Here is a 13102-nt window from a genome sequence, read left to right on the forward strand (position 1 = left end):
TCAGTATTTAGCACAAGTACAATAATGCAATGACATCAAAGGTAACCCCTTTACCTTTATCCTCGATCACATTCACCCTCGCACCACCTCCATTATTGTTGTCTACACATAAATTCGTTATTTAATGCACATACAGAACAAATTTATAAGTCAAATATTCGAAATTACGCATAATAAATTACTATAGCAAATTAATTAATATAATATAATAATAGAGAAATGCTAGCAAGTTACCCCTCTTTGTCTCTTTCGCGTAGCATGGTCTTACCCTGTAAGAATAAAAGAAAACTTAAGTTGGTGTATACATGGGAAGTTCACATTTAATACACAAGAAAAAGTATTCTCTCTGTTCCCTCTCTATTTTTCAACCTTTTTTAAGAATATTGTGCCATCACAGAGTTGTCTCCTAATCCTCATGTTTTCACCAAAGTACATTGTTTCAGTGGATGATTTTTTATGACCAAAGTACATGACGATTAAGGACTTATGTCAAATATACAAATTAAAGTGCTTCAAATTTTACAAACAAACCCATTCATGTATCTACGAACACTGTAAATGTCAACATGCTACCCGGAAAGATAACAAGGATGTGAGGGTGTAATATTATTGAGATATAAACCAAATAACGCAAATAAAACTTGCTACCTTCATGCATGTCCCTCTTCGCACTATCTTCGTGCACCGAGTTCAACATGTTTACATCCGGGCCAGCACAACAACCTGCATAACCAATCAAGACAAAATTAGACTTACACAACATATATTAAATGCTAACATTGTGTGGATGTTAAATTTAGACATTGTTGAGTTGATTGTAAGACCTAATAGTACTCTGTAGGTCCAGGTTGCATATCACAAAATGGTACTAGTACATCGGTTACCATCACATACACAGTCTCAAGGGCAACGTAAGGTTATTAGAAATGGTTGCGCACTACCTTTGGTGGTTTGCTCCCTCCGAAGAATCGTGTTCCATTTAATACCAATTACTATTATATACCAATTACAAGTATTTAGCACAAATATTATTAATTTACGTACAATTACGAGTATTTTCCTAATTTAATAGATATATAGCATAGAAATACCATTGTGTATAATTTTTTCTTTATAATTGCATTAACATAGATGTACCCAAATAGTTGCAATAAAAACCCATTTACCTGCACAGATGTCCGACAACTCCGTTCCTTCAAACACCGACTTCAACATGTTTGCATCCGGGCTACCACAAGTACCTGCATAACCATTGGAGAGAAACGTGTGTTACAAGTAACCCATTTACGTCAAAAGATAGTTATCCTTGACTAATTTACCATCGATTACCTCCTCCTCAACTTCTTCTATGCCACTTGCACAGCCTCCACTAATATTATCAACACTAATAAAATTTAATTCATATACGGTAAAAAAAAGGTGAGCAACTCCAACATTTATTGGTTGTCGGCATGCACCTACCATATTCAGGGCGAGGACTAGGTTCTGTTACGGTAACGACAATATTATCAGCTAAAGGAGAAAAATGCATAGCTCTCGGACTAGACCAACTTCTTGCATAATAAGAAGGAAAAAGGCATGTTAGAATGATGAGTTTTAACAATACCACTTCATCCATTTTTCTCTTCAAGTATACGTACCGACCAAGATTTAACTACAATGACAATATAAATCATGTCAATCTAGAAAACTTATACTACTGAACAAACTATCATACACCACCAATACTGAATCAAATTTATAGTTGGACCCCATTACCCGAAGGCATGGTTTGCCTTCCCCGAGTCCCTATAGATGGTGAAATATCTTCAAAAATATCCGGTTGAGCTTCTGCAATATTGTCTTTTTGGCCAGATTCTTCCAAGTCACTGCAACTATCTGCACTTGAATATGTTAATGCCTGAAGTGGATCTTTTTGTTCAAATTCATTGTGATTATTACTCAAACCATTGCCACCACCCATTTCAACTAGTTGACCATTTTTCAATATCTCTGCACGCAACAGTTGTAACTCTTGTGGGATTTCTTCATCAGGAATTGTTTTCAGTAATGGTTCAACCTACTCTTGATAGTCATAACGGCGCACCTTCTACAACAAATCCAATGCTAACAATAAGCAGATAATGAAAACAACGTTGAAGATATATAAAATAAAAAAACCTCATCTATGTTTCAATAATGTTGTCAATAAATACTTAATCTACGCATGGAGGATAATGCTATGGGAATTGGAAAGGTAGATTGGTGGTGGCTAAAGTAATATCTTGTGTACTTCTTATCCACCTACACCACATAAAATACAATTGTACGTTCTGATTAGAATAAATTCCTTCCACTAAATTAAAAACAAGCAATTCTACGAAAACATAGATAATGACATGTTTTTATTATATTACTTCATCAAAAATAACATATTGAGCTGATGAGAACCTATGCCATCAAAAATTCAGCAAAAAGAAGAAATAATTGCCATCTTTTCAGCTTTCTAACAAAAAGGCATCAGTAGGTTACACTTACAATAATTACTTTGAAGTCTAAAATAAATGGAGGGGATAGTTACAGTCAACAGATTAAAAAAAAATAGTGGTAAAACAAAATAAGCAATTCATTGCAAATTTACCTCTTTATTGCACTGATTCATGAGGAACAACTCCCTTAAGGAAAATGGTTGAGTGCAACTCATACAATGCTCCTCATACCAATCTAGATAAGCTTTATTTGAAGTAGAAGGAAAGTTGACTTCAACTTCACAACCACCCATCCACCAAACATTCCACTCCATAATACATCATTCCAAAAAAGAACCATTTGCTTTAGGATCCCACCAGAGTGGTTGCTCTGGTATGTGTTAGTGAAGCCCAAATTAACGCATACATCGATAAGGCATATACCTCTCTATGTAGTCGAATTGGATCATCCATGTAGATACAGGCATCACGCGAAAATAGCAAGAGGCAAAATGAGGAATATGTACCCATTTATCCCACGGCTGCCAGATAACCTAATAGAATAGAATAAATACTAGTAAGAAAGTAGACAATAGTTTGGTATAGTTTGATGAGTTGTCGGTACTAATTTTATACTAAACTACTCTTCACCAAGTGAATCCAACTCTTTGCTTAGGACCTTATACACTTGTTTTGTACAAGGCCGAAATTTGGGATTTTTCCATCTGCAAGCAGCAAGGAACATAATTTTCGGTTCCCGTTTCAGTGGGTGTATGCGGAACCTTTCATAGAACCATGCCTACAAGCAAGTTTTCAAAAGTTAATAAAAAAATAGTAAGATATACGGAATAAAAAATCATCAAGTATAAACAGGCTATACGTACCAACAACAACGTAGACGAACCACAAATATTTTGCACAAAATTAGATTCTTTTTCTAGCTTGTTCCTTTTCTTTGTTGTGGATTTACGGCAAAGTGACGCTCGAATGAGCGCTTTAAATAGATATGCAAGAACAGTAGCAACCCAAGCATAGGTAGCACACACCTCTGTATTAGCTTAGAATTTTAGGTACTTGGTGTGCACGCAATTGCCACCACCTTCTGAAAATATTGTGCTCCCAATGAGGTACAACACATATGCTATTGTGCGTTTTTCCTTGTCAACAACAATTCTAGTGCCCTTAAATGTATCTCTCAACCAGGAGACACGAACGGATTTTCCTATAATTTTATCTTCTGGAGGAGATACTCCCAAATATTTTAAACAAGCTTCTTCAGCAGTCAATTTTGAGGTGTCGACGATTGCTTCCCCAAAGGCATTCAAGCCCAATATGTGGGCCACATCTTGAAGTGTAATTGTCATTTCAAATGACGGGAAGTGGAAAGTATTTGTTTTTGGCCTCCAACGGTCAACTAGAGCAGAAATCAGGTCTCTATCAGCTTGGAAATGTCCAATTTTCCTTATGTGTTTGAAACTCATTGCAGAGATAAGCTTCTTCTGGCTATGACTCAACTTCCATTCTTTCAATTTTCGATTGTGCTCATGAATCCGCACAATCGGACACTCCTGTTCACCACTTACACTTGTTATTGGTTGTGAAGTCAAATAAGCAAACCAAAATCGGAGTAATAAATACCAAAAAATTACCGCTCCATGCATTAGTAAAGAAGATATGTGGTGACTCTGCACATACAAGTATTGATTATTTGTTGCCCCTCTCACCGTCCCCATCTCGTTTGGACATATACTAAAATAAAGAAATATATTAGTAGAATCAAACTAAGACAATATATACACAGATGACAATTAATGTAAACCCCTTTCAGAAAATCAGATGTCTACAATGTATAAAATAGCTAAGACATATATTCCATTAGTCTATCGAAGTTTTTGTAGCAAAATCATCGTTCTCATATATTGAATGTTTGTAAGAGATAACAGTGAACTATAGACATGTGTGGATGTAACGAAGGTGAGTTCTCAACAAGTGCAACCAAATCACGCTCTCAACCACAACCACTACATGTAAAGAGGTATCCCAAAAACTCCTCTTTCAGATTAGCGATGTGTGTTAGAAGGATGATTGGAAGTCTTTTCCAAATGGGAAGCACGATTGAAAAACTATTAAATAAATTTCATTGTTGCAACACTCCATTTTAGATAAGCCAGTCTTTCTAAAGAGGATCACTGCATTAATTTAAACCATGAAGTGAGCAGAACTTATAACTTTGCCATGTGTCCATTTAAGTTCACTAAGTGTGTTCATTATTTAAAATGTTGGTTTTTTACTGAAGCTGATGGTGCGAAAGAATACGTTATATTACTTCATGAATCAGACATAAGTTAGCAACTTTCCATAAATACTTTATTTCTTGATGCTAGTGACTCTTTCTTCAATTTGATAGTAGGGGAAATACTCGAGACATTATCACAACAACAGAACTACTAATAATTTGACACATACCCTAGTTGCCAAATCACAAAAAACCTTTAAAATTTTATCAATTGTACAATCAATTCCAGCTTAGTGCATGCTTGTAAAGTGTCATTACTTTGTGTTCGAAACATTTTTTATTTGTATTTAACAGTTGATAGGCAATATGTGAATTTTGCTTACAAGTTTCAGTAAAAATATGTAAGATATAAGAGGAAAACATGTTACCAAAACCACGTGACTTTAGACGGTGGAGATGGTGGGTTCTAAGACGCTGGTGGTGGTGGACGTGGTGCTCGGTGGAGTATGAGGGAGGGTTTGTGTTTATCAAAAAAGTGAGGGACGGTTTATGCAGTAGGAGGTGTGTTGGAGAAGTTTCATAGAGGGATTATGCAAAAGAGTAAATGAAAATTTGCTGACGTGGTCAGAGACTGGAGGGAAATTTGAGTGATTGCATATATTTGATTTGAGGGGAGGGAGATTTCTGTTGAAATTGTTACTTTATTCAGGAGAGCGATGAAACATTTCACTCGCTACAGATATTATTTCCTGAAATATCAAGGTACAATACGGATATTTTGATTTTTGAGCACACATCATCTTGCGATCTTGCCCAGTTTCACTTCGTGCACGTAGAATTTAGAGGTGCAAATAGATAGGTTCGGATTCGGATATGCATGTATGTATCCGAATCCGAATCCGAAAATTTATACCGATTTCCAAATCGGATATCGGATAATATTCGATCCGAAAATTAATATTAATTAAAATTTTATTTGTTTTGAATTATTCATTTTACCACTATAAAACTATATTATAAACGCTAAATCTATATATTTGTCATTTATTATTAGCATTATTATTATTATTATTTTGTTATTATAGTTTATTATATTATTAGTTTACGATTATATATACATATATTATACAATAATAAATTAATTAATTAATTATATATAATAACTATTAATTTTTTAATCGGATCAGATATTTTTGGATGCGGATATGGCAGTATCTAAAACCAGTTCAGACATAAAAAATTATCCGAATCTGATATCCGAAATTGAAGAATGATATCCGATTTTTCGAATACGAATTCGAATGGGATTCGAATATTTGGATATCCACTTGCACCCATACCGTAGATTTAGGCATTTAGCTAAAATGGACTAAACTAGTTCAACAACAATGACAATGCTTATCCAGGTTCTCTTCTATAATTTGTCCGTAAATTGTCCATGCAAAAAGAGGAACAAGCTAGTAATGTTGGGATTGTCCCTCACCATGAGGCAAACGTACGCAGCTCAGAATGGCATGAAGTATGACACTGTTTGTGGCTTAATGTTTATGTTCTGAGTTGCGTACGTACTTCTGCCCATGCTCTTCGGTGCCTCATGGTGAGGGACGATGGACAACCCCAACATAATGGACGACTGCTTCACTTCCTAAAGCCTCATCTAGAATTTATGTTGTGATCTTAATCATCGATTGAAAAAGGATTTTTTTTTAATCTGCAGTTCCATTCATCCATAAATATGGGAAATAAATTTGTTAATGGAAGATTTAACCGCCCTAAATAAATAGGCTAATTAAAACCCTACTTTAATTATACTTGCAAGGGCACAAGGTCTATTGTATTAGACAGAGAACGAACTAGATCGAACCCACAGGGATTGCTATCTAGGAATAATTGAAATTTAAAATCTATTTAACCTAATCAGAATGATTATGGTTGTTGATTTGAAAGTGTTTTAAATTAACAATTGAAACTATCTACTTTAACTATACTATGAAAACAATAAACTTTAATTAACTATGAAGGGTGGTAACACTAAGGCATTCAATTCGAATCCACGCACCCTAGACCGTTGTAGGTTCTCTTAATTAACTAATCTAAAGTTCTCTTTTGAATCACGAGTAGCATGAGGGAAAGGAAACCCTAGCTTGCTCGAATATGTGATCGTTAAGTCCTAATATGCATCTATGTATGCGCGGTTGATTAGAATTTCAGCATGCAAACATATAAACTCCTAGCAAAAGTTGTCTTCTTATGGCACAACTTCTCACAACCTTATATAGATATTAAAAACCGATGTTTAATTAGATAATAACGACACTTAACCTAACTATTGATTAGTCAAAATCAGTATGAAATCGATCACGTAAACATTTATATAATTCGAGAACAGTAAACAGTGAATAAAAGAAATCATACGCAAGTCTAAGGCTTCATCTTTTAGACTTCTTTTTTGAGAAAGTCAAATTTTTTGTGACTATTGTCAGTCATAGCAAATTTGGAATTCGATGTAAATTTGGCAAGAATGAAAATATAAAATTCGTAGAAATTCGATTAAAAATTCTCATAATTTTGTAGGAAGCCATAATTATCAAATTAGAAATAAGATGTGCGTTCAAATAATTATGCAGTGTGTGATTGCATAATTAGAAATAAGTGCGCATAATGTAAGGGGTTTTTTGTTTTATTATACGCTCTTTATTATAACATCTAATTATAGGTGGTATATAGGCCCTAAACTGAAAACATAACATATAATTTTTGTGTAGGATCTCGAATTATACATGATTACTTCTCGGAATAAATTTATCAATTGAATTTTGTCATGTATGTGCGTAACTTAAGATAATGCCTGTGATCCTCTTATGCCTAACTCTTGCTTAAATGCTTTATGACTTCGATTTAATCAAAAGAAATGGTCACTCAATTTTGACTAGTCTCATGAGTATCTATTTTGCCATCACCAACATACAAACTATATATGCTAAGAGTAGAGCATTTATATGTACGATTTCAACTAGGAAGAGAGTGTTGTAGGAACCGTTATGGTTTCATGTCATTGTTTACAAACCGTGAAAACCCATGCACAGCGAAATAAGGGTGTTCATGATTTTGATTAGGAATCATATATTTTGATCAGTTGTGATATCTCTGAGAATCCAAGCTCTACAAATCAGCAACCTTTTGATCTTCTATTGTATTCCTATCCTTGGAATGGATGTTGTGTGGGCAACGATCTACCAGCCCCTTCTTTCTCTCTTGGCCTCTCTCACTCACAAGGTTAGAACCGAATTTTGCTTGAGCAATAACTCAGTGTTTTGGCCAGGAAAGAAGGGTTTCCTTATATAGGCAACAACAGGGACCATGAGGAGAAATTAGGGTTAGGTCTCCTGACAGGCTTGGGCTTCCTATGTTCGCCCAGAACACACGGCCCAAGTCCATCAACAAATGGCTTATTCCACTAAAGGCCATTGTTGCACTACCGCCCTAATCCTAAATTACATGTATTACGTTTATGGGCTCCATATTATATGCTTGTTGATCTCCCCATATTAAGATATCAAATGCATGTTGATTAAGTTAAGTTACTGACAACTACATTAATCAACTTCTTATGTCCTTGAGTAGTACCACTCAATCTCATTGTCATGTCAGATTAAATCCACCTGCAGGGTTTACATGACAATCCTTATGAGCTTCTCAAGAGGACATCATCAACCTGACTTCTTGCGGGTCACGGATTCCTTCTATAATCAACAGCACACCTTACATACAATGTCATTACCCAATCCATTAAGTTTGTTGATTCACAAATGAATCTCACTCATTGATGATTTAAAGCAATGTACAATGCGCGTATGTGCCCGTTATTATATCCGGATTAAGAGGACAAGCATCCATAATAACAGAGGTGTTTGTTCTCTTATATAGTCAGTATATAGAGAAATAACTTTACTTCGTCCTGTTCAATATACACAAAGTGTACTAGTGTAATCCTGTAGTTAAGATAAACTAATACTAGATTATACTACAACCATACCAATGGTTTGTCCAAATCCATCTAGGTTGTGAACGTTTACTTATACTTTATAAGGTACTGATGATATGATCTTCTGTGTGTCACCACACACCATATCATCTACAACATAAAGTATTAGACGCATGCATATAACTAATAACATGTATAATATGCAAAACATTTGCCCATATGATTCTCATTCAAAATATGAATAATTAAAGTTAATACAAAAGTAATGCTTTTAGTATATAACCCTATCAAGTGTATGTCAAAAGGATTGGCATTTTGGGTGCGTGTTAGGTTAGGACGTGGTAAGTGGTTCTAGTTAACTGACATATGCAGAAAATAGGGAGTATGTAATTGGACATGTAATCATTACAATTAAAATTATAGAATGATATGCTATAGCAGGCACCAAATGATCTACTGACCTAGTAACTTATATGAAGACCATGTGGGAAGTACTTTAGATGAGATTGTTTGCTGGCACATTTTCCTTCATTTAGATCAATGTAATCAAGTTAGATCGTGCACCCGTTAGCATTGCATCAGTACCAACACAAACACTTCCCATCAACTTTGTTCTTCTTCGCGCCTAGCATTAAAAGCCACATCCATTCACAAACTTCTCACAATGGACTTGCCCCTTGGGGTGAAGAATCATCATCTGAACCATACAACTCTTCGTAAAAAGTACCACTCTTAGGCCCACTCATCCTTGACTAATCACTAGTTCTCATTCTCACACTAGTTCTCATTCTCGCAACTTCACTTCAGTACTTCATCACACTCCAAAATCAAATTTTCAGTTTTAAAACAGAGAAATCAACAATGGCGATCCGAAAAAGTAAGTTGATGTTTAATATTTTTAAGCTTCTTGTATACGTATCTCAGTTGGGAAGATGGTGAACAGATGTATTGGCGTATTGCAGTTGTTATTACATATGATTGCAAAGTTACTTCATTTTTACATATTCTCTTCATCACACGTATAGTCATCTTCTAGATCCGCTACAACAACAAAAGTTTCACACTTACAATTTTAGTTACAGACTTTTAGACATTAAAGTGACAGTATTTTGGTATGTTGCTTCATTATCCTTGGCAAAGTGTGACATTAATTAGAAGTAAAGTGTGAATCATATGTGTATGTGTTTCAGTACCATATCTAGTAGTAGAGAAGTACTACCAGTTTTTTACGACAAAATCTTATTTTGGTGAAGTGTTCATAATTTTTTTCTAGACTTTAGTGTACCAAATTCATATTCCTACTTGTAAACTACCATATATTGGATTGCTATGCATAGATAACAAGTTGGTTTCTTTTGCAAGTCTTCTGCGTATATATGGCACAAATATTTTATCTTGACTAATGTTGTTATGTTTTTTACATGTTCAAAGATGCAGAGCAACACAAAGTGAGGACATACAACCTGTATGATAGACTCAACTCAGTTCAAGCTCAGTTGAGGGAAGTCTAAAACAAATTGAAAGAAGTGAAAGGTGATTTAGGTGTTGCGGTTTGTGAACTGGTGGAAGATGTTGCTCAACTGATGGTAGAGTTTGCACAGCTGAGAAAGCAAATTTCTGAATTGGTTAAAGACAAAGGGACACCAGTATTGGAAGATGACATTAACATTATAAGTGTCTCTTCTTACAAAAATGAAAGCTTCAAGACTCCTCCTTTTGTTAAAAAAGGCAGACAACTGTTTAGATCACCTCCAGAGTCTGCAAAGAAAATGAAAGTGGTTGTCGATGTGGAGGTATCCTCACTTGGCCATATACAAAATATTTTTATTCTGGTGAATGATAAATTAACATTAAAATTTGTTTTCTTTTCTAGGCTCAACCTGACACTGATATATTGAAGATTCTCCTTTCAAGAATTTGAAAAATGAGTGGTTGAAGCCACACAAGTCATTGACTACTGAAGAAGCTAACTTCTTTCGATGGATATTTTCACCGTCTGCCGACTCGAGGTAAAGGGTCTCGTCTTTCTAACTTTTTTTCAAATGCTAATTATCTCATCCACCAATTTAAATGCCTTAATTTCTTGGTTGTAGGGACTTCATTGTGCATTTCACAAGGTGGCAAGAGACATGAAGTTCATTCAGATGCCTACTAGGGAATACTGGCATGACAAGCTTTGTATGTTGATCACCGCAATTAATGTTCGATATATTTCCTTTTAAACTACTAGTGTTGCTTTAATACAATAGTTATTTGGTGCCTATTCTTATATTTGTCACAAATAGTCTTTGCTTGGTGTGCATACCTAAATGACAAGGAAAAACACTCAACTTCCACCATAGGCCGGAGATACTACTATCCTGCCATGATCATGGGGGAGACTGCAGTTAAGGTATCAAGCAAAAATCAATTTTTTTGAGAATAAATGAGACATGAACTCAATAGTCTAGCACTGTAGCGATATTAGTAGAGATATAATTTATAGTGATGAATGCCTATATATATATATGACAATATTAACTACTTGCTGACCAATCTTCACTCTTCATGTCTATTTTGCACATCGATGCATGGTTTTCAATTTCCAAAATATTTTGTAGGAGATAGAATCAGAGGATATTGACCTCCTAGAAGAATCACGGGCGATCCACTTGGATCACCCGATCCACGAATATCGCATGGTAAGATAATTTTGCAGTACACGATGTGGTATAGTATAAGATAATTGAATATAATTTGATATATAGGTCTAAGTACAAAGCAGAAGCTTCAACTAATTACATTTCGATGTGAGTGTGTAGTGGTTCGTGCCAATTGTGACTACCATTGGTGGCTGTACGTCTTTGCACTTGAATAGAGGAGGGTTGTCATTATGGATTCCCTAACTAGTCTAGCACGAATATCGGGAGGGGAGCAATCAATGAAGAGAGTGGTATGATATATGCTAATGACTAATTATGTGATCATAATTTTTACAACATGTTCTGAGTTTTGCCAATGCCATGACTTACTTTTGTGTTTGCTTTTTTAGGTCACCTACATGCATCGCATCCTATCTCTACTTGGAGATGAGTTCGCTGGGAGCTGTACAATTAAAGACTAGAAGATCGAACAGTTGATTGACAATGTTCCACAACAGCTGAATGGGTAATCTCAATTTTCAAGTGTAAATTTGCAACAACAACCTTGGCTTGTAGAGTTACTAAACTATCTGTCTCTATGTAGATTCGATTGTGGAGTCTTCATAATGAAGTATATGCAGCTTTGGGATGGTCATAAACTCTCCGAAGAGTTTTAACAAGTAGTTACTTAATTTAATCGTTCAAAAGCACCATGGTTTTCTTTATTCACACATCCATTTTGACTATGCATGACTGTATATGCCAACTTGTAGCCGGACATGCCATATATCAGGCATAAAATTGCCGTCGAGATGGTGATGTTAGAGTTGAACAAATCACAACCACAGCTGGACAATATGTAACTTTGGGAAGTTTTGAGTGTTTGGGGACCCTCATCATTTGCTTTTGAAAACTCTTACTAATTAACTTCAACATGTGGATGCAATGATTTTGGAAACTAGGGATGTATGTTATGTCGTATTTTGCCACACTGTCCATGTAATATATTTCGAAGACTATGTACCAGGATTACAGTTGGGATATGTACCATTCCAATTTCAATGTGTCGTGTTATGTATTGTGTGTGTAATGTGGATGAATATTTTGGTGTCAATGCATGAAAATGTTACTTGATCAGCACATGCAAGCAGGTAGGTGATCACATCCAACAATTACCTGCTTAAATTTAAATTTTGTGTAACTGCATGAACCCATATAAAATATTTACTAAAGGAACACACCACTGCAGGAATGGTTGTGAATGTTGCTGCTTTTCCTCTTTTCTTTTTTGGGATTTCTACTCTTTTTGTTCATTCAAGATCCTTAATGTTGTTAAACTGCGTAGGTTATTAGAGGAAGTTATATAGCGGATGCAACTAATTTTGCTTGTAATTTTTATTGGGCAGAGATATGTCAGCGGAGTATGACACTGCTTCTGACATATATGGAAATTATACGTACTGTTCGGTACTATGGAGCCGAATGGAAAACAAAATTGTTGTGCTCTGCTCATATTTCATTCGAAGTGTCCAAAAATTTGCACTTGATCTTAGTCCAGTAAATGAAGATTAAAAAGTTTGAAATACAAACAAAAGAGAATAAACAAATTTGGTTACATATTAATTGTCAGGGATCATATAGCCTAGGTATAATTGTTTGAACCACTCACCGTTTTGATCAGATACACCAAAGGTAGCAGAAGAGATAATGACAATTCTCTCACCAGATCCTTTATATATAGATAAGATGGACGGTTAGGATAAGCCCAAGCAGTGCGTCTTTTCGGGATGGAACTACCATCATTACCTTTTTC

The sequence above is a fragment of the Coptis chinensis genome, chromosome 2 (genome assembly GCF_015680905.1).
Source record: "Coptis chinensis isolate HL-2020 chromosome 2, ASM1568090v1, whole genome shotgun sequence".
Taxonomy (NCBI): Eukaryota; Viridiplantae; Streptophyta; class Magnoliopsida; order Ranunculales; family Ranunculaceae; genus Coptis; species Coptis chinensis.